The sequence below is a fragment of the Plectropomus leopardus genome, chromosome 11 (genome assembly GCF_026936395.1).
Source record: "Plectropomus leopardus strain MGB_pleo_1.0 chromosome 11, ASM2693639v1, whole genome shotgun sequence".
NCBI lineage: Eukaryota > Metazoa > Chordata > Actinopteri > Perciformes > Serranidae > Plectropomus > Plectropomus leopardus.
The window spans coordinates 34,957,206-34,979,981 of NC_142186.1; the positions used below are offsets into that span (position 1 = coordinate 34,957,206).

At 38.5% G+C, this 22,776-nt stretch overlaps 1 pseudogene across 1 annotated transcript; it reads right to left on the bottom strand.

Moving 5' to 3' along the window:
* Window positions 1-2,970: 2,970 nt before the first annotated feature.
* LOC121945687 (soluble guanylate cyclase 88E-like) lies at window positions 2,971-21,694 on the bottom strand (annotated as a pseudogene). Its single transcript, XR_015778004.1, has 17 exons — window positions 21,468-21,694; window positions 21,148-21,324; window positions 19,476-19,608; window positions 18,283-18,457; window positions 17,044-17,135; window positions 15,965-16,222; window positions 15,741-15,885; window positions 14,903-15,028; window positions 14,703-14,823; window positions 13,806-13,935; window positions 13,301-13,447; window positions 10,817-10,963; window positions 9,781-9,937; window positions 8,259-8,368; window positions 7,039-7,128; window positions 5,925-6,043; window positions 2,971-4,910 (listed from the first exon to the last, which is right to left on the bottom strand). The product of XR_015778004.1 is annotated as a soluble guanylate cyclase 88E-like (transcript).
* Window positions 21,695-22,776: the final 1,082 nt, after the last annotated feature.

Below are 22,776 nucleotides of genomic sequence, written 5' to 3' on the forward strand. Positions count from 1 at the left end.
TACTGGGATGTTATCACCAGAGGAGAATTCGCAGAACATCACTAAATGGAAATGTAGTTATCGTGTAATTGTGTTTTATCGACATTTCAAAAATATTGCTTAAGTTCTGCACAAATCCGTAATGGAAACTTGAAAAGTGTCTCTATAAGATCGGCTGCTTTTGTCTGTATTTGACCGTATTCAGGTGACTCTCTAATGTTTAGATTCCTCTGTTAAGTTACGAAACAACTGTCATATACTATTTTTCCACTGCAGGAGTAGTAGTTTTTCAGGGTCTCGCCCGTTGGTGCGTGTCCACCGCAGGAGCTCCCCCTGTGGGACAATTTAGAGAACTTTTACAGGGGCGAAACAGGTCCTAGCAATAGGCACTTTAAGCCCGTTCTCACTCTGAACTTGTTAAATACGTACATTTTGTCAGTGTTTTTGGCGTACAAGTGTGAAGCCAAAAGCCACGTTCCACATCCAACCAGAACGCAGCTGGACAGCGTCAGATGAAAACACGCTCGGACAGAACTGTTGGCGTTGTTATTTTACACCAGCAACCGGCCAGATGGCACCAGCTGACAAACACACGTGCAACACACACAGGGGGCGTCACTTGAGAATGTGGATGACGGAACCGGTTGAAACGCAGACGTGTGAGGCAAAAACGGCGCCGGTGACAACATAATTTAATGTGTGTGAGTGCGCTTATAGGGCAGGCGTGTGGGAGGTTCATGGGTCCCATAAACAACCCACTTTCATGCAGGAATATGGATTTTGCTCCCTGTGTGGATGTGAGTTGTTTTTTTTCTTCTTGCACTTTTCCTATTGGCCCCTTTTGCCTAAACATAGCCGTCGTGACTTTGTTGCCTAATCCCAACCATCCTGAGTGTCAACGTTTGTTGCCATGTGCTGCTGTGCAACTTCATCCCATCATGTGCATTTGTTGACATCACGGTAAAACGTCATAAGTAGACGCAGAAGGTCGCTGACAGAGCGGCACCATGTGACGAGTTGGGATGAGGACGTGTTGGTTTCTTTGTATTTTTGTCTACAACAACTACAACAACTACAATAACACAAGACAACAACACAAAAAACAGATAAATGTTCCCTTTCATAACTCATGAATCGGTTGTAGTAAAGAGGCATCATTGGACCTGTCACAAGTGTGTGTGTGTGTGTGTGTGTGTGTGTGTGTGTGTGTGTGTGTGTGTGTGTGTGTGTGTGTGTGTGCGCGCGCAGCTGTTGCTTGTTGTAGCTGAAATGACAAACCTGAACATGAACAAACTGCAGATAAAACCTGACAGTGAATCTGTCGCCGTGATGTCATAACGACGAATGCTGGTGCACTTTGTCCCCGATAGATGGAAAATACACTTCATAAAAAGCTCTGTGGGCTAATAAAATCTGAAGGCCGGTATCACTCTGATGAATGGAGCTTTGTTCTAGCCCGCCATAAAACTTATCAACCCTTTAAAATCCAGAGTGAGCGAGACGTAAATACAGATGACGGCGATATGGGGCCCAATCAGGACTAATCAGTGTTGAGCGCTGCGGCGCGGTCAGTCTGAATCCAACGATTCATTCGAATCATTCTGAAGCTGTTTGTCCGAATGACGACCAGCTGTGCTTTTAAAAACACCCGCCCAATAAACTCTCACTTGTGCTAATTGTAGTCAGATGTCAAAGGGTCAAAGGTCACATTGAGACGCAGCTGGATCGAGGGAGCGCCCGGACGCTCGTCCACGCTGAGACACACCTGCCTCTTTGTTCGGCCTCCCACTCAGCCCCGCTGCAAGAAATTAAGTCGAGTAAAGTCACAGTAAACTCTGCAACTGCAGAATGAGGTCTGTCCCCATGGCAACAGACAGGAAGTAGTGCTTAAGCGGTTTCCTGATGGCTTCCTCTTTATCGTGTAATGACATCTCACAAGGAAACATCAGCAGGGAGCACTGAATATCTGTGTGTGTGTGTGTGTGTGTGTGTGTGTGTGTGTGTGTGTGTGTGTGTGTGTGTGTGTGTGAAGGATCACACTCTCACCTGTGTCACCCCCGCACTGTACACAGCTTACACACTCTCCTCTTTTGGTTATGAGATAATAAGAGCAGCTTTAATTATGTTACTTATCTTTCATTAAAAGATCCCCCAGTGCCGTCCAGCCACACACACACACACACACATATGGTCAGTCACATAATGGCAGTGTGTTATCAGCAGGATGACTAAGACAGGAATAACTGACCTCATAACCGCTGAGGTTGGAGAGTTGCGCCTGCAGATTTGGGGTCTGAATTGGACGGAGGATTTGGAGCTTTAGGTGCTTTTCTGCTCTCCTGCCGTCTCTCCTCTCGCAGCGGCGTTATGACACCGATGGCGAGCAGGAATCGAGGCAAAACAGACGCCGATTCACAGATTTAATGTGATTTGATTTCTGCAGCTAACAGAAATTCAGCCGCTCCCATCGTCTCCGTCACATCTGAACATCTCACTGTTTGTTTTAGATGTGAAGAATTTAAAATAAGTCACTTATTGTTCTCAGTCACTGATTCATTAACTTCATGTGCTCATTACTTTGTGGTCATCCTGTCACCTCCTGGTGGCTGTTTTAAGGCATCAGAAGCTGATCCAGGATCAGTCGTTACGTCCTCTCTACAGGTCTGTGGAGCTGTTTCTGCTGCAGTGCTGAAATGATTCATTTGTTTAATCTACTGATGATGCAAAATGCCTTTCAAACACAAATTTGCAGCTTTTTTGTTTTTCAGCTTCTGAGATTTTATCTCCAACTTTCAAAGAGAGGGTTGGTTTTTAAAATCAAACATGTCACTTATGGTGAAGGGAGGGTCATGCATGGAGGGAGCTTCACCCCTGATAAATAAATAACAGTCCCTAGGGGCTTAGTGATGGGGGCAATGTGTTTTGGGATTAAGACATAACTGTTATCGTTCTTTTTAGAAAACGTGTTTTATTTGAATTTCATTAAACTCTATCACCATAAAAATGAAGCGGGACACTTTTTGATACTTAACCTTTAGGATGGACCGCCACAGCAGCCACAGAAACAGGTGCATTCTGGTCATACCTGGAACTGACAAAAGCTGCCGACCACATAAAACTTGCAGCTGAGTGTGAGGGTCACAACCCCATTACCATCAAGTGAAAACAGGACAGTTTGAGTGGCTTTACATACAGTTTTATAGAAATGAACACATCATACAGTTAGAACAGAAAGTACCAAAACTCTGTGAGACGATGTTGTGAAGGTCCAGCTGAACGCCTCCTGATCGATCTACTTTACACCAAATAAAATACAACCTCTGACGTGTCTACTCTCCGTGAAGCATCCAAAAATTAGGGTTTTTTTTGTTTCTGTTGACATTTAAATCCATTCAGTCACAACATGGCTCACTTCCCGCTATCCTGTGACATATTTCTTGTAGCAGCAGTAACTTTATGTTTAAAATAATACAGCGAGTATCATTAATCACAAATAAAGTTACAGCTGTGAGCACCTGCATTGCGAGTTTAAACTTCTCTGTTTCTCCGCCTGTTTCCGCTAAAAGGACTTCCTTTTCTTCAAAATAGTTGACGACATGTTGTGAAACCTGTTGTGAAACCTGCAGATTCTCAGTGTTCATATAACCCATCTTAACCCTTCGAAACCTGGATCACTTTCCTTGTGCTGCATTCAGATGCTTTGCAAGTATTTAAACCTTTGGATCCTGACCAGATTGGTTTGAGTTGTTTAATTTTCGCAAGAAATTAGTAGAATTCGAAAAATTTTAATAATTGTTTTTTTAAAGTTAATAATTTATAGTTTAAAAACACCTGAAAAAAAGCCTGGAAAACAATACTGATAAATATCATTTGTATACATTTAAAATTATTCCAACTTGTTATCATTTTCAAGACTTTTTTTGTTATATTTTCCCGTTGAAAAAGTACTTTACTGATTTCTATAAAAGTGAAAACTATGAGACACAGAAGCAACATGCTTGTTTGCTCCATTTAAATTTTTTAAAAGTGAACTTAAATGCAGTTTGATTGCATCTTTTTTAATCAGTCAACATATCTGCACCCAATTATGTTGCACAAACTTTACCTCAATACAGGTGGACTTTAATGGGAAAATTTAAACTGCACCTGTTGTTGGTCTTTTGTTTAATTTGCCATATCAATCTTATTTCTATCAAACCCCTCGAAATTACATGACCTTAAAAATGCAGACCACAGGGTCCCCGCCAAATCCCTGAATTATCTGGAAAAGCGATGAAATTAGAAAAACTGTTTTCCAGGCCTGGGAAATGGTTTCAAATAATTAGTATATTTTGGAAAAGTTTTGAATATACATTGCTTTGGCTGTAATTTAAAATATATACATAGGAAGTCATGGAAATTGGGTAAAATATCATGGAAAAGTTTTGAAAATGTATCAGTGAAAATGTGGGAATGCTGAGATCAGTCACGATAAATGCTGAAACGCCTGTTTTGTCTCTGATTAAACTTGGATGATATCTTCAGTATCACGCCCTCGTCACACGTCGTCTTGTAATCTCACACTGCGACGGCGAGCTCACAGGATGGAGCAGGAGGTGCTGCGCATGGGCAGGTTGGCGGGCAGCTTGGCGTACTGCTGCCTGAAGCTGTTCCTCTTGATGCTGAGTAACGGACCCGGGTTGTCTGGGTCGTCGGTGGGCGACGACGACTCCAGCCTCGCGTTTCCTTGGGGCACCTCCAGTCTGTTGTTGTTTTTAGTCTTTTTGGCTTTCTCCTTCTCCTGCAGCTCGGCTGAGGTGGCGAGGGGCTCGTTGGCGGCCTCTGGCAGGGGCACGGTGTCCAGCGGGAGGTCGCTGGGGCTCGGCTTCCCTTCGGCCTGCTCCTCACTGCTGGTGATTTGGAAGCTGGAGTCCCCGTGCTTGGCGTTGGTGCTTGTGAAAAGAGTTAAATTACACATAAGAAGTCAGTGATTCAAAACAAGACGTAAAAAGTGTTAAAGGGATAGTTTACCCAAAAATGGCGCTAAACCAGAAGTTGGGCGCTCTGCCTGCAGAGCACATGCCTCATGGGCCTGTAGATCTGAGTATTTTATACCCGGAAAAATATTTTTTTTGCTTTATGCACCAATGAGCTCCTCTCATAGGAATGAATGAGGCCCCGCCTCCAACACTGTATCCAGACTTTCTTTAATACATCCATGCCTGTAGCTCCTGGTGTGGGCGCCACGTTCACGTATGCGCGCCCCCGCATGGCCAACAAGAGCTCGCTGTATCTGCACGCCACTGTTTACACGTCACCCAGAAACCTCCCCTGTGAGGGTGTGTATATGATGACTGGATTTTCATTTTTGGGTGAACTATCCCTTTAAGAATAAAACTCAAACATCTTTAAATTTGGCCGTGGGGAGGGGGGCCGTAAAGACACTCTGATGAGAGTTTGGGTTTATTTCTGCTCGACAGTTTTCCCCAGCAGCTACATAAATATGTCCTTGGAGTGCTGTTGTTTCAGCTAATTTCAACAGAGTCAGTGCATTTATAATCCCTCTGCAGAACTCTATCATTTTCATGTTACAGCCTTGTTTCAAAACCTTTATTTGCTTGAAACAAGGGAAACTGCAGTGGGAGCGAGGTGATTTATGTAAAGTGGCAGAATAATTTCCTGGTAAACTGAAAATCAGACTGAAGGAGCTTTTTTTGTGTGTTTTGTGTTTTGTTTCTGTGTTGCCGGCTGCTCTGCCCTGTCGGAGTGAAAAGTTTGTTTTTCTTTGGTCAGCATGACTCCTCGAAATAAACAAAGCAGTGAACACAGACGGCCCCTCGGTCTGCTTGGCGTCTGGTGCTGCAGGGGGCACCGAGCTCGGCTCTGACTGGATCACCGGGGGGCCTCCTGAGTCCACGCTGACTGTGTGCAGGAGAACAGCCACCGCTCTGCTTTTGTCTACTCACCCGTTAGAGCTCTTGTCCTCCGAGTCCTTTTGCTTGCTGTTGTAGCGCAACTCCGCCGGGGTCTTGAACGATAGATCTTTCTTTCCTTTCAGCCAGTAGGTCTTCATGTAGCCTTTACCCTGAAGATGTTCGCAGGGTGAGCGGTATTGAGCAGAAATACTGTGTACATTTTAGAACATTTCATCTACAAATCATCAATATTCAAACACTGTGACTGTCGGGTCCAAAATATCTCAGCACTGGCTCCAGATAGTGAATATTTATTTTGATAAATGGTAAATTAACTTGCGTTAGCCCCTTTTACACTGCCTCTTAAAGGCGGGAATCTCAAGCCGTTATGCCGCCTCACCGGTTTGTATAAAAGGTACAGTCAGGGAATGGGTGGACAGAGATGACTCACCTTTAAGCCGCCATGGGAGGTAGTAACAGTGCAGCAATGATTTCTGGGTAAAAGGGACAGCCGGCAGGATGGGTGTCAAGTTTATACATCGTGTTATCTGTGCGGCCCTCCGTGGGAGATTTAAAAAACAGCAGTTCGTGGCTAACTCACAGAAGAAGATAGCGGCCGAACATGTCGACAAATAGTGAACCGTCTGAAAATCTAGTGATAATTTTTGTTTTTGCAGTTTTTTCCTGATAAATGGAGTCATTTTGCTAATTTTTTAAAGAAAATGCAGGCATGTTTTCTTAAAAAAAACTGCTCAAAAAAATGAGTAAAAAACTACACCAAAATAAAAACCAGACAAAATGTTTTCTTTGAAAATGCCCCCGAAAAAGTTAAAGAATAAAAAAGTAAAATTGAAAAAAAAATCCTTTAAAACGTCTAAAATTTTTAAAGACAAAATAATCACAAAAATCACACCATCATTTTTCCAATTAGTGGACAGTTTGCTCTCCCTCCTGAGCCACAGGCTCTCATTTTCAGTGACACTCAACAGCAAGTCTCCCATTTTTCAAATTACACACATTATCCTGGAATAAAGAGCGACGAGACCGGCTCAACCCGACGTGAGGCATTAATCTTTACATCCGTCTCACCCGGTGGATGGTGGATAAAAGCCGTCATTTTGAAAAAGAAATGACTCATAAAAGGTGTGTGATATTATCCACTCACCTTCACAAAGATTTTCCCCCTCTCCTCGATGATGTAAGGCTCGTGTTCCAGGTGGTCTTTGGTGGTCTGACTGATGTGGATCTGCATGCCCTGCTCAGACAGACGCACAGACACACAACTACTGCTAAAGCTGGGTGTCCAAACACAAACCTGTTTAACCCTTTGAAACTTTCCTGTGCTGCTTTGAGACACCTTTCATCACTATTTTGACCTTTGAACCCAGAGCAAATTGGTGCAATTTCTTTCATAAAACATGAGGAAAAGAGTAGATAAGCAACTTAAATAAATTTAGAAATTTATCTTGAAAATACAGCGAGGGAAAATGTCTAGTGGAAAAAGAAAAACATCTGTTTTTAATCATCGTAATAACATATTTAAAATGATTTTAAAGAATTATTATACATTTTTAAGTACTTTTTGCAAGTCCTGTTTGCCTATTTTTCTAATCTTTTTTCTTTGTTTTATTTTTTAGTGTTTCGCTACTTTTTTTTTAAGGTAATTTTATTGCACTTTTTACCTGTTTCTTCCTAGTTTTTGGGTCATTTCTTCTCTTGTTGCTCAGTGCCCTCTTCCCATGTTTAAAAAAATAAAATTATTTTTAAAAAGTTTTAAAAATATTTTTAAAAAGCTAGGAAAAATGTCTAAGAGAAAAGTAACAAAAATCATAATGTTACAGAATTATTATAATTTCTAAGCACTTTTTTAGTTGGTTTCCTTGTTGTTGTTTTTTTTTTCTTACTAATTTCCAGGTCATTTTCACATACAAATGTCTTGCTAATTTTTGAATCATTTCTTCTTTTGTTGTTGATTTCCTTCTGAAGTTTTTGTAAGAAATCCAACCAATTTGCTCATATTTCAAAGGGTTAAAGTAATCAGAGTAACGTGAAACACTGAGCTTTTTTCTTCCTTTATGTAAGTTTACATTACAGTCAGGAAATTAAGCACAGACTGTTTCCTTTAAATTGCTTTGCTTTTGATCATAGAACAAATTTCCCTCCACACACGGCTTTAACTCTTATTACTGTGAGCAGCAGAAAGCAAATGAAGTGATTTGCACGGTGCATTAAGTAAAATGCAGCGTTTTTAAAGTGAAAATGTTTCTGTGCTAATCTGCGTGACTGAGGGAAACAAGCGTCGCTGCAGTTATTTCCACTGATGCTGTGGGTTGTTTGGCTGGTTGTGTGAGGCGGTGCGTTTGTTAAATATGTTAGTGTAGTCACCACTCCGTTGCTCTCCATCCTGGAGGCCGTGTTCACCGTGTCCCCAAACAGACAGTAGCGAGGCATCTTCAGACCCACCACGCCCGCCACCACCATACCGGAGTGGATACCTGAGAGAAGACAAACAAAAAAACATCAGCTGATTTATTCACAAAAAGCCTGAAGCCATTTTTACTGCAGTTTGTGTCATGGTTTATGTATACAGTAGTTGTTGCACTCATCACTTACTTTAACCCTTTGAAGCCTAAAACAATTGGATTAATTTCTTACAAAAACATGAGAAAAAGGCAATGAGCAACTTCAGAAGAAATGACCCAAAATTTAGCAAAAAAAAAACATGCTAGGTTTTTTTTTTTTTACATTTTAGCTTTTTTTTTTTAAAAAAGGAATAATTGTCTAAATCTACATTTTTTTGCAATTTGCAGAACACTTCTTTCCATGTAGCTCATCGTATTTTTTTTCACCTATGTTTTCAAAAGCAAGCAATTTGCTCAGGGTTTGAAGTGTTCTGAACACAGCACAAGAAAATTAAAATAAATTAAATTAAAATAATAAACAACAAAAATACAGATAAACAGGAAAACTACCTTAAGCATGCTGAAAAAGTATTAATTTTATATATTTTTTATTTGAAAAATTCTGTAACATATTTTTTTAAATATAAAATTATTCTAATAATAAATACAGTTCTCAGTGGTTGGGGCTGATGTCAAACTGCGCCCCCTGGTGACAGGAAGGAGACGGTGTCTTGATCTGCGGACTTTACCCCGGTCCTTTGTTTAACCCTTACACACTGGGACTGATATCAGTTTTCATGTGCTCAAGCATCGACACCAGTGAAACCTTTAAAATCGTTTTGATTTCTTTTTGATTACAAAAAAACTTATGAGCTGCTTGGCAAGAAAATAGCAAAAGGGGACAAAGAAAACGATCTAAAAATTAGTTGGGGGATTATAAGCTATTGTAGAAAATGTACACAAAACTGTATTTATTATTTTTGCAATTATATATATTAAATGATTTTACAGAAAAAAGAAAATAAATATAGATAACTTTTTAGCATTTTCTTTAGTTTTTTCTTCTTTTTTTTTTTTTAAAGAAAACATGCCTTTCAAAAAAACAGATATCACCCACAGTTGTTTTTTTTAAATGCCAAATATATATATAATATATATATATTATATATATATATAATAATAATAATATATAATATAATATATAAAGAAAAGAAATGCCAAAGCTTCTTTTAAAGAGAACATGCTTTCCAAACCTGTTTTCTTAAGAAAAAATAAAAAGATTGTTATTTGCAGGTATTTTCTTTATTCTTGTAACTTTTTCCCTAAATTCTTTTATTGTTGTGCCAGTTCTTGTTTAGATGCTTGTCACCCTATTCCTTTGTTTTTGAAAGAAATCAAGCTAATTTGCTCAGCTATCAAAGGGTTAAGGAGGAATCTGTCTGTCAGGTTTATATTTTTGGGGCCTTCGCTTGAAGGTGTCAGAGTGGTTGAGTTGTCCCGCTCACCGACTCTGATCTGGATGTTGTCTCCGTGGACGGGTCTTTGAGGTGGTCGATGGAGCTCAGCATGTCTAGGGCCATGTCGCAGATGTGGTGCTGCGTGGAAGGTGGTTTTGTTGGGCACGCCTGCCACCACCATGTAGGCATCACGAATCGTCTCCACCTGGACAGAAAGGACAGCGAACACTGAAGTGATGGACATAATATAATGTAGCTGTAATATGCATCAGTGTGTGACACATTTTAGTTGTTTTTGTTCATTTTCTCTAAAATTCTGTTTTTGCGATTTTCCTTCTTTTTTAAAATTTTGCTCTTTTTATTATAGCAAACTTACAAATTTTCGCTTTTTTTGTTTTTAGAGTTTTTTGGCAATATTCATAGAAAATGTAAAATTTTGGGGAGATTTTTATATTTTCTTTTTTTTAAATTTTGGACTGCATGTTTTCTTCAAAATGTTTTGGCATTTCTTCTTTTTTTAAAAAACATTTGTTTTGTTCAGAAGATTTTACATTTTTAGAAATTGTTTTTTCTTGTTTGTTTTTTTTTTGTCTTTTTAAAAAATGTTTATAAACTTATATATATATATTATTTTTTATTAATATTTTAATTATTTGTATTATTATTTTTTTAAAGGTATGTTTTCTTAAAAAAAATCACAGAACTGGCACCATTTATCACAACCAGAAACTGTAAAAACAGAAATTATTGTAGGATTTTCAAGTTTCCCACCGTTTTTTAACATATCATGTGGATGTGTGGGTGCTAAAATAATGTTTGAATAGATTTTGAATCTTTTATGTTTGAAAAAGCCTGGCAACTGGGACAAGAAAAAAAACATTTTGGATCCTTAAAAATATGAAATAGTTTGGAAATTTTGTTTATGGCAAAACATTGTGAGGTGAGAGTGAAGCAGCTTTAACGGGACTGAGTGTCGCTCCAGGACTTAAAGTCTGTGATGACGAGAGACATGAATTCAGCTTTATCTCTGAGTGACAGCTGACAGTAACCGATGCAGAAACGCGACGCTGAGCTGCTCTCTGACCTTGTAGACGTTGTGCTTCTCGCTGAGCGTGTCGAAGACGATGTAGATCTCGTTGAGCATGTCCACCACCTGCATGGGTGTGATGTGGATGCAGATCTCGTTGAACTTGACCACGTCGCTGAACAGGATGGTCACATCTGGGAACACCTGCGAAAAAAAACACACTGTCAGTGATGATAGTGAACAAAGGTCACTCAGCAGGTGCTTCTATCACAGCGAGAGACGAGCGTCTCAGGGCCATAAATTATTTGTTTGTTATCGTTGTACTTTAGTGTGGATGGATCATTCTGGGTTAGTTTGTGTTTTTTTGTAATGTTGGACTTTTTGGAAAAACCTGCTACTTGCACTATAACTGCTGCCGTTGCACAATAACAAGTTTTCTGCTTTTATCTACCAACTTTAACATAAAGTAGTAGTTATTTGGATAATAACTTTAGTTTATTTTGGCCATTTTCCAACTTACACAACTTACACAAAAGAAAAAATTAATATAAGACTTATACTGCGGAATGAGGTTATTGTATCAACCTTTTTTTTTTACATTATTAGTTTTATTTTCTGCAGATTTTTACATTGAAAACAAAAGAAAAAATCAGAACAGAATTTGTTATATCCCAAACTCCCAAACAAATATTCATGTACAAACACTGACGTTCATAACTCAGTTTTATATTTTTTAACCTATTGAAACTTTGAGCAACATCACTTTATGTTATACTGCTTTCAGACGCCTTTCACAAGTGTTTAAACCTTTGACCTTCAGCAAGTTGGTGTGATTTCTTTGAAAAACGATTGAAAAAAGATTTCCAAAAATTTCAAGAAATCAGTAGATATAGAAAAATTCATGTATTTTTATTTATTTATTTATATATTTTATTTGTTCTGAGTAATTTCTTTCCATTGCTTATTAACTTCTTTCTATGTTTTTGAAATTAACTTGTTCAGGTTTCAAAACGTTTATCATATTACTTTTAGAGATGTTTTAAAATCTTTTAGCTGTTTTACACATTTTCATTTCCTCTAATTTTGCTTTTTTTCATTTTCTTTTCATTATTATACAAATTAACCCCTTTTACTGTTTGGTTTTTGCATTTGTTCTAATCCTTTTTGTAAACACGCAGATTTCTCTTCATTCACACTGACTAAATTTTGACAACTTCTCATTAGAGTCTGGAAGCATCTTAATTTTTACTTTATACAGTAATAGTGTTTTAAAGTCTGACAAATCCCTAAAATTGAGAGCATGTGAGCTCATAAATAATATGTTGGTTAGTTCTTCTGTTGGAAAACATGCATGTTGTGTGTTTTTATTCATGTTTTATCTGGTTTTATTTTACACATTGGGACAAGAGGACAGTTTTGCTCAGCTGTGTTCCCTCCTGTGCACGGTCCTGACTGACAGTAAAAAAAAAAAAAAACTGCTGGTGCAGTTGCTGCAATTAAAGCCAGATCTTTTTTCTGCTTGTGAGAAAATGTCAGTTGTATTTCCCGTGAAGGTCACGCTGAGCTCAGAGCACTGCAGCGTGTCTGACACCTGACCTCAGCATGGAGAGGTTCGACGGAACAAATTGTGTTTGAGATTAAGGACGTGTGCGCCCTCAGAGTAAAGTGTGTGCTGTGATCACAGCAACATATTTTAGGATCGCAGTAAAACATGAGCGGCCTCGCTTTAGCGGTCAGCTGTTATTCGACGCCTCTAAAACAGTGGTTCCCAACTGGTGGGTCGTGGTCCAAAAGTAGGTTTGGGGGTCCATTCTGAATCGTGACCATATTGAGTAACTATATTATTGTCCTGTTGTTGGTGTTATGTGGTTAACATGCTGTGCCTTTGCAGTGTCACTAGTCTTGAAGCAATATGAAGCACATTTTTGGTTGCAATGCTTTTTATTAACTAAATTTTAACCCAGTGATGTCATTAGGTATGGTGTCTAAGGCTTCAGCCCTGAGTGTTTTAATATTTATTTAATTTTATTGTATTTTTTACAAAAATAATGAGGCCTAAGCAGGGCTGGGCAATATAGAAAAAAAGTCTTATCACAATCTTTTTTTTTCATATCGGGTGATATCGGTATATATCACCATATACATCAAATCACTATTTCTTTCAAGCTTAAAGGTTCCCTTTTACTCCTAAGTGAGCCCAAAGGCGTGAGGCGCAGGGCAGATGCGTGGGAGTTGGCAGCCCCGGTGCAGAAAGGGTTAACATAATTTTTAAATAACCGAAATACCCAACATGGGCAGGATTATGTCGGTTAGTCATTTGCGCGCGCTGGAGCGGTCTGTCGCACATGTCTGTTGCACATGTCTGTGCTGGAGCGCTGGAGCGGACTGTCGGACATTATTTACATTTTGTAAAATAGAATATGTGGTTCTCTGCGTGCAGACCTTGAAGTACTGCCTGCAGTGGCTTGACCAGTTGGGAAGCAGTGCTCTGATATTTGTGTGTCTTGAGGTGCTCTCATTGTGACCTGCGCGGCCTCCTACCTGGCATGTCTCCAGAGCAGTGATCCCCTTCCTGAGGCGGTCGGCCACAGCTTTGGGGATCATGGCATACAGCAGAGAATCCCCTCTCTTCTTCTCCTCGTCCAGCTTCTTGATGATTTCCTGCAGCTGAGCATATTTCTGTTGCTCCTGGAGGATCAGAAACGGGACAAAAGAAGCCCACAGTTACAGTCTCACCTCTCGTAAAGCTCAGAAATCCCTCTTTGCCTTCTCTAATCCTCTTAATCCACATTTCTCCTGCATGGCTGCGGTGGATTTAATGGGTGAAATCAATCCGGGAGCACCTGGGCTCACCTGGTCAGCCCGTTTCATGGAGAGAACTCTTAATTTCTGTGCACTCAGTGTATCATATAACACAACTTCTGCTTCATACAAGTCTTATTTTAATACATTTCACCAGGCAATATGAACCACTTTTCACCGCTTTCCTGCTCTCTGAATTTGTACAATTAAATTTCCCAGTTGAGATCCTCGTTCATTTTTTCACCTGGTCGAGGGCCAGCTGCAGCTCGGCCGACTGTTGTGTCCCGGCCAGAATCAGCTCTCTGCTGGAGTCATGCAGGTTCAGATCGTTCACGTACACCCCCATCTTTATCATGTCCTCCACCGTCTCTATGCTGCGAGAACGAGGAGGAGAAATGCAGAAACTGTAAATAATGTAAATGTAAATGAATTCCCTGAATTAGCATCCATAAATCCATCTCCAGAATTAGAAACGATTAGAGGGGGGATGCAGCGGAACATTTTAATATTGAATAAATAAGGTGGCAGCACACTGCTGAAGATCACTGAAGTTTATATTTTCTGCAATGAGAATGAAGTCAAGAAAATAATATTCAGATTATTCAGATAGGTGAGCACAGTGGTGTTGTTTCAGCCTCGAATATTTTATGAATAGCCCCGGATCTAAATAGACTCTTGTGTTAAAGTCTTAAGCCACCTCAAACTTAATTATGAGGTTAAAGTAAACATATATGCTTATTTCTCAGTAATCTCTTTACTAAAATACAACCAGGACATGCAGGAAATATATATACAAATATATAAAAATAATGGATGTAGCTGCTGTGACGTCACCCATTTTTTTGTTGACTTGTTTGACAGCTTTAAATTTGGCATTCATGCTGTCGCCATCTTGGTTTTTTGGAGCCAGAAGTGACCATATTAGACGGGAGGGTGGATCTGATGGAAAATCTGGATTTTGGGCATTGATCAGGTTGGGCAGCCGCCTCGTGGAGATCTGCTCTCTTCTGCTTTTCCAGTTTTTGCTGTAAAGTTTGGCACTGAAACACGAGAATCTTTGGAAACTGTTTTTGGCTTCATGTTTGAGGCTCGGAGGCTGATGGTTAGTTAAACGTAGTCGGTGCGTTTGCTCTGGTCTTACATGGGTGTCCCCAGGAAGATGAGGGAGTCCCACTGGGGGACGTACTTCATCTGGCCCTTCAGGTGCAGAGGTTTCTTTGGAGGTTCCCTCATGTCCTCAAAGATGGTCTCACAGCACTTTCCTGCAGAGAACCATGAGGGACAGGTCAGCGGGACTGTGGCGGTTACAAACACGTCAGTAAGAAGTGAAGCGGCTCTGACCGGTGACGGTCTGGAAGGCCAGCAGCTCGATGTCTTCCCCTCCAGAGTTCGCAGAGCTGTTGTACTGCATCAGGGGGCTGCTGTACTCCTGGTCTGTGCCCTTCATCTCCTCCACCGCCTTCGGCTCTGATGGACGGAGATCAGCAGAGACGGTGAGAGGAGAAGTGAGTTAACCAGGAAATAGTTGGGTATGAGAATATATTAGAAACACATCAGTGTGTTATGAATTCACTTCTTGTGCGTTGTTGAAGGTTATGTTCCAGATTGTGTCCGTTATGTTGCATTCTCACACAAAACATTAAGATAAAAATGTGTGCTGTTGTTTCCTGGTGACATTATTACACCCTCAGCAGAACGAAACAAATGAATCTTCTTGTTTTATTTATTTGTTTTCTGACGTTCTCCTGATTTTCCTTAAAAACTATATTCTGTTATATATTTATTTTTTTAAAGGCATGTTTTCTTTAAAAATCACCAAAATGACACAAATTATTGCTGGATTTTCAAATTTGAGCACATCCATTGGGACGTTGAAATCATGTTTGAATAGAGTTTGAATCTTAAATGTTTGGAAAAGAAAAAGCCATGGAGAGGTTTAAAAAATTCCTCCGTGACAGAGTGTGGGAGCGCTGTGAACAGCAGCGGTTTGTCTCTTCATTCAGTTTGATATTCATTTTCTTTCTGAACATATAAATATTTTATTCAGCTCAGTCGAGATAAAACGACCTTGGATAGAAATGAGTGAGTGACGTGATGGACGTTCAGTGATCCCATCCATCTGAAATGAACCTTTTTATACATAATGCATTTGGACTGATTGAAATGGAGAGACTGGGACCTCTCTCTTCTTCTTCCTTTGCTTTCTCGCTCTCCTCTTTCTCCTCGGGCTCCTCTTTGCTCAGTTTGGGGATGTTGACCTTCTGCTTGCTCTCCACCACAGCTTTGGACAGCAGCTCAAACACGTTGTTCAGATGAGTGTAAATCTGGAGAAAGAGAGAAAAACATTTTTAAAGCTGTGATTTAACTCAGTATTTACGAATATCAAAAACTGAACGCGCTCACGTTGTCCCAGCTGAACTCCAGCATCGGTCGAATCAGAGTGAACTCCTCGTTGACCTTCTTGCCCTGGAGGTCGGAGAAGACCTCTTTGAGGCCGTCGCCGATGCGGTACATGGTCATGTCGCGGCGGAAGATGACGCTGAAGGGGAACATGTCGAAAAAGATGCCTCGCTTCATTGGTAGCTTCTCGTAGCCCGGCGCCGTCTTCTGCTGCGGCATGCGGTGTTTGAAGGCGGCGTTATCAAAGTTCATTTTATAAACCTGCAGGAGCAGCGTCAGTTTAATGTAGCATTTGGAAAACAAGTCAGTCAGTTAATACATTTTTTTTGTGGTGAAGACGAAAACAAAACACTCAAAAAACACAAAAAATCCACAAAAACCCCTCAAAATTATATTTTTAATTAGAAGGAAAAAAAAGCCCCTAAACTCATAGAAAAACATAGAAAATAAACACACCCCAAAATTCAATGTTAAAAAAAAACCACAACCCCCTTTTTTATTAAAAAAAAACACAAAAACTCAAAATTATAAAATAAGACAAAAATATCCACCTAAAACTCAATATTATAAAAACATAAGAAAACAAACACACCCCAAAATTCAAAAACAAAATAGTTGGAATTTAATTTTCTGTAGATCCAGAGTTTATGATGTTTTGCTTTTAATTAAGCTGTGTTTACTTTGCTACTACTATTACTCGACTATTTTTCGAAATTTTTTATATTTTTATTTTTTTTTTACTATTTTTAAAAGAATAATTGTTTTTTGAATTGAGGTGTTATTTCTAAATTAAAATATAATCTAGAATATAAAATCTTATTATAATGTATAATAATCTTGAGTTTTGGGGTGTATTTTTTATTTTATTTTTATTTTTTTTTTCCCAGAGCTTACCCAGAGTCCCTTCCCAATAAACACTTATCTCCATCCAATAAACACTTGCTTTCTGAGTGTAAACAGGCACTGCGCCTGGCGTCTCATCCAAGCTGATGGAATAATTTGGGTGCTGATAGAAGTGACACGAGGTGGAGGTCAGATGCTCGGCGGCTCAACTGATACTTGACCTGATCCTCAGTACGTACCACATACGTCATTTTCTCCGTCTCCTCTTTGGACAGGATCTCCACTTCGATGTCTGTGTTGTAGAATTGGCGTCCCACTTGAGAGAGCTGTCCTGCAGGAGACGATACATCGAAATGAGCTCGGTAAACTTCATTTCTGAGGATATATTGAGGAATTAACCCTTTGAAACCTAAAGCAACATCACTTTTCTTGTACTGATTTCAGGCCCCTTTCACAAGTATTTAACCCTGAGAAGATTAGTGCAATATTTTTCAGAAACATTGGACAAAAAGGCAATGAGCAACTTGGTAAAGAAGAGGTAGATTTAGAAAATCAATTATGAATTCTTTTTTAACCCTTTAAAACCTGGATTGACATTAGTTTTCTTGTGCTTCATGTAGATTCGTTTCACAAACTTTTTGACCATTTGAAACTTGGAAAGTAGCATACTACAAATTGCAATAAATTAGTAAAAGGTGACAAGAAAATTACTCATAAATAGTTTTAAAAAGAGGGGAGGATTATTAGAAAATTATCCAAAATAAGTAAAAAAAAAAAAAAATCCAGTGTAATATCTATATCTAATATCTTTTTTGTTTTTTACTCTTTTCAAGTATTTTTTTGTAACATGTTTTGCAAATTTTTGGGCCATGTCCTTGTTAAGTTGCTTGTTGCATTCTCCCAGTGTTTACGAATTCAACCCTTACGCCTGTTACCATGGAGATAAAACAAATCGCCATTCGCAAAACTCAGTAGAGTCAGAGGTCAACCCGAAGAACTCTGCTGTTGTTTGTTTGCAGTATTTAACTTTAAGTTATAACTGCATACATTATGGATTTTACATGCAGTAAATAATCCTACAAATGCCTTTCTCTTTCACTTTTATTTCTACGTTTTGTTATTAGTAATCTGTGATTATTTTGGTCCATCACTTGAATGCATAATCATCTGTCACTGCCACTTCTGTCAGCTGTCAATCAGCTGTCAGGATGTGAGGTATTTGACACTGTGCAGAGGATTGTGGGCCAAAATAGCCAGAAAAGCATGCTGGTTCGCAAACTGCAGAATGTAGGAGAACACCCTGGTATCTTTGAAGTACTGCTTTACACATACTATGTATTTTGACATACTAAATCCTTATTTGCCATACTACCTAGTATGATAGTAGGGGTTTGGGAACACAAACACAGAGATGTGAACTCTACAGAGAGCGGTAGACTTCCTGTCCCTGTGGTAGACCCCGCCTTTCCTCCGCTTACCTTTGACGAACTGCGTGAAGCCCTTGCGCGTGCTGCGGTAGTGCAGCGTCAGGCTCGTCTCACACTCCTCCTCCACGCAGAAACTCGGCGGCTGAACTTTGGGGAAGGAGAAGCGGAAGTACTCGTGCAGGTTGTCCAGCTCGTTGATGAAGTCGCGCACATTTCGCCCCAAAACCTACAAAACATGGAAGATGATCAATCAGCTGTAGTTAATATCTGTATTTCATTCCATAAAGTTACATTTCACAATTTCTGAATATTAAGGACTATTTAATTTTATTTATTTTGGCAGTGATCATGCATATGCAAACATTTTGCCACAATTGTGTATTTGAGTGTAATTAGTGAATTTCCAGCTCAGCTCCTACAATAAGTCTAAAATACACTGTGGAAACTAAATAGTTACATTCAGACTGTTAAGGTCAAAAATGCTCCATTGAAACCCATTCAAACTGACATTTTTGATCCCACAGACATCAAAGCAGAAAAACATACATTGTATTATATCTGATGTCATTTTTTTACCATATTTCCACTGTCATAATCAATGTTACTGCAAATCAATGACATGTCCCAGACTGTGATAATCAAAAATAATAATGATAATCATAATAATAATAACCTATTTGTCATTTAGTATACTGAAAATAATTCCATTCAGTTTTTGTATTTTGTTTTTTTTTTTATCTAAAAACATAGTGGCATTTATGATAAGCCTGAAGATGATGAAGATGTTGGTTAAAAACAAACTCAATGAAAGTAGAAAATCATACTGATGTATGATATTTTTCAAAGCTCGATTTTGAAAAGCGCATTTCGTGCGCAGAGCGATATGATTGTGAGTAATATTATAAATATTAATAATAGTAATATTTAAACTTTAAAAGTTTGCATGGAAAACAGAACAAGTCGTCGAATACTTATATTGAACAGCCAAATTGATGCTTTTAACTTCTTCTGTTTGGCCTTTTTTAAATTATTATTACTGTTTGCATTAACTTCACAGTTCTTGTAAAGAATTATGACATTTGTTTAAATAATTCAGGCTTTTTCCACTGATTCAGAAATGTGGGGCGCTGTTATCAGTGGGGTCAGAGGTCAGATTCAGTCGTATCTGATCAGTCAGTGACGGAGTGTAAAGAGGATGTATGTAACGCTGTCGTCAGAGCGGGGAGGGGTCGTCACTGTGTCACCTTAAGGATCCGCTCGTATCCATAGTTTCCGATCCTTTTGACCATGTAGACCCCGAAGGCGTACATCAGCTCATCGTGGGTCTTTCCCAGAACTTCTCCTGCTGCCTTTGCCAACCGTAGGATCAGGTTGTCACTGTAACCAAGAGGGAACGTTTATTATTTGTTTTTGTTTTGACATTTTGCTTAGCTGCTGTTTGTCACAATTAGGGCTTAAAATCTGTTTAATCAAAACTTAAAAACTTGAATATTTCTATAAATCTGAACCGAATGCAGATGTGATCATAGTCTTAAAATTAATGATTTCAACTATATTTGAACTACTTTCTGTGTTGAGCACTTTTAGTAAGAAATGTGCCAAGAAAATGCAAAAAAATAGTTCATTTGCAAAATAACTTTTTAAAAGGCCAAGAAAAAATGTGTAGGCAAAAAAGAAAAAAATAAGGAAAAACTATATTTTTAATTATCGTAATTACAGATCTAAAATGATTTTATAGAACTCGTTTTTTGTCTTGTTTGCCCTTTTTTTCTTTATCTTTTTCAAATGTCTTTTGTTTTTTGCTACTGTTTATCGAGGTAATTTTCTTGTGCTTTTGCTAGTTTCTTGCTGATTTTGGGGCCAGTTTTTCAGTCATTGCTCAATGCCATCTTCCCATGTTTAAAAAAAAATTAAGCCAATTTACTCTGGTTTAAAAGAGTTCAATATTTCTGAGACAGTACACCTGACCCTAAAAAAATAGCACTAAATATATATTAAAAACTTTGTTAGTAGAAAAAACTGAAATAAAACTAATAAACATATTCTGAAAAAAAAACAACCTAAATGGAAATCAAAAAGTTAAAAAAAAAAAAAAAGCAAAATAAAATAAAAACAAATTGAAAATTCAAACTTTTGTAACCGTCCTTAAGAAACATATATTTGTTTAAAGCACCAACAATCATCCAAAGGTTAGCTACAGACTGAAAATAAATTATCTAACCAAAGAATACATATTCCCTATATGTGAAACAATGCAGTGAACTGAGAAAAGTCCTACGTGTTGCTAGAAAATTAGATATAGAAAAATATTTATTTAAAACTATATTTAATATTTAAAGCTAGGGAGAAATATGAAGAAAACTATATTTTTTAATTATCATAATTATATAATTATATTTCACAAAATTATTATTTTTTGTCAATTCCCTGTTTTTGTTTGTTTTGCTCACTTTGCTAATTTTAAGGTGATTTTCTTTGTACTTTTTTAAAACCAATTTTCACTAACTTTTGGATAATTTCTTCTTAAAGTTGCTCTTTGCCTTCCTGCTGTGTTTTTGAAACCAATTTTCTCAGGTTTCAAAGGGTTAATGGAGGAAACATTTTTGTGATCAAACTATTGTTTAGTTTTGTGCAGAGTATAATAATAAATCACATCATCCATATGTGCCCATATGTTTTTTCAAAATTTGCAAATATTGATACTCCAAAATTAATTTAATTTGATTTAAGAAAAAACCCCACAGAAATAAGTATGACGAAAAGAGAAGAAAAAACTAATCTTACCTAGATAATAGTAGTAATAGGATTATCATAAATGATAAATGCACACATGTACATATATACCATATATACTTTAAATATGTATACACAAATATAATAATAGAGGAAACTTGATTTAGAAAACCGTCAACCTACTTGTACATCTGATGCCGGACGAACTTGAGGTGTGGGATCTCTGCTCGGTTCTCGATCAGTCTCCACACATCCTCTCCGTAGGACTCGTTAATGTAATCGTTGACTGCTTCCAGATACAGGCCGTACATTTTCAGAGGGTTGGAGACCTCCAGGCTGGAGCCCACAGTAACTGATCAGCTGAGGACACACAAGGAGACACATCCATTCTTCCCTCAGAGGACAGATCTTTGTCTTCCCATGAGATCAAAATAAGACATTTTGCATGAGAATAAAGGTCTCACACACCTGCATGCATGGAAGAGGAGGAAATGTGCTGTTACCTGTTTCTCACACAACCTCATGAAACCTCAGGTGACCTCCTCAGACTCCGTTTACATCTGAGAGCAGAGCAGATCCTCGGTGAGATAATTGAGTTTTTCTGCAGGATGTAAAGGTGAAAAAGAAACCTGCAGTCCCTCTGCGCTGTGATGTGGTGCTCTGTGAGGCGGTCAGGGCTGCAGCATCGCTCCCCGCTGAGAGCCTCCATCTGCAGCTGACATGTGCACTCTCCCCTGACACTTGGCTGTCAGGTCAACAGGTGACCGGGGCCAAAATAGCAGCAGTGAGGTGTGTTTGTGACAGCTAGTAAAGAAAATGTTTTTCAGCCTCTGAGCGGTGTGTTCTGGCAGATACACTGGGTCTCATTTGTAGGTGTTTGTATGGAGATGAAGTGTGTGGGTGGCTGGTACTGTATATGGAAATCTCTTAAAAATGGCATTTAGTTTGTGTGCTATGTAAACGGCGGCACACAGTGTGAGGCTCATTATCCAAAATTAGCCTGCAACAACTCATTAGGGCTACCAGGTTTCTCAGCCAATTACCTGGAATTTGCATAATTGTGGTCAGGTGCACGTTAAACTGATGGCTTTGTGTTGAGATTAGCATCTGAAAGGTTTTGTATTGTTTATGAGGTGATGCGGAAGAAGTCTTTGCACAACATTCAGGCCTCTTAACCCCTTGAAATGTGAGCACATTGGTTTTTGGTTTTTGTTGGGTTTTTTTTTTAAATGGAGAGGAGGCAAAGATGAAACAAGAAAATTACCTAGACAAAAAGAAAGAACAAAAGTAAAAAGCAAAAAAGAAATTTTTTTTTCCTGTAACATTATTTTTAAATTTACAATTATGCTAATTATAAATATATTTTGCTGGACATCATCCTCAAGTTTTTTTTAAAAAAAAAACATATTTATGTTCATAATTTTCCTATAAAATAAATCATTTCAGCTCATTTTCTTGTCACATCTTTAATAATTTCTTGCAATTTGTGGGACCAGTGGCATCATGACGCCTGGCGGTTACTGCGATTTTTTTTTTCTCCCCAAAGCTACAGATATATTTTCCTTATGCCTCCCTGAGTGACTCAGGAAAAATGCATATAGAGTTCATCCCACATCATGTGTACAAGGATTGTCAAAAATTTGAAATTCCAACAATCATTTCTGTTTTTACAGTTTCTGGCTGTGATAAATTTTGTAATTCTGACGATGATGAGGAATGAAAAATCGCAGACAAATTTTAAAGGAAGGTTTTTGAGGAAAATAGTCTTCAAAAACGTCACCAAGTGTTTTTTAAAGAATCACTGTAAAATAT